The following is a 629-nucleotide window of genomic DNA, read 5'->3' on the forward strand; positions in this document are numbered from 1 at the left end:
ACATGTGGCCTGCTCTTCTGTTCTCTGTTACTCTGACCAGTGCTAGTGAGTAAACGGTTTAAAGTGGACTAGGTTTAAGCGGAACATGTGATTTGATGTTTTAAAGTTATACACTAGTAGTATTAGCATTTGTTTTCTTAAAATGTAATGCTTTGGAATTGATTTTGAAAGTCTCAAATTTAGGAGTTTTTATAACGGGGCAGTTTCGTTTGAATTATTTCTTATGAATATGTGGATTTGTTTATTCAGTATTTAATACAGTAATGTAGCCAGAGACTTTATGTGATATTTTGTGGTAAAATTGAAAATGTACAAGAAGTCGGGTGGAGTCCACGCTTTTGTTTGAGTCTATTTCTTTATTTTATGAAGTATTTATATTAACTAAAATTATGTATTTTTTCAAATTAACCATAAATGTACTAAAACAAGGTTTTATCAACAGGTACACACTCTCTGACATATTTCTTTACCGCTGTGTCTGGAGACATTGACTTCCCAGAGTTCACTGTTGTCGGTCTGGTCGATGGAAAGCGGTTTATTTACTTCGACAGCAACATAAAGAAAGTTGTGCCAAAGACAGAGTGGATGAAACAGAAAGAAGGAGCAGGTTACTGGGACAGACAGACTCA

General features: G+C 34.7%; 1 pseudogene; it reads left to right on the plus strand.

The window, feature by feature from the left end:
- The window catches only part of LOC122359842, a 5,336-nt pseudogene continuing 4,707 nt past the window's right edge, over positions 1-629 (plus strand).

The sequence above is a fragment of the Puntigrus tetrazona genome, chromosome 16, assembly GCF_018831695.1.
Source record: "Puntigrus tetrazona isolate hp1 chromosome 16, ASM1883169v1, whole genome shotgun sequence".
Lineage (NCBI taxonomy): Eukaryota > Metazoa > Chordata > Actinopteri > Cypriniformes > Cyprinidae > Puntigrus > Puntigrus tetrazona.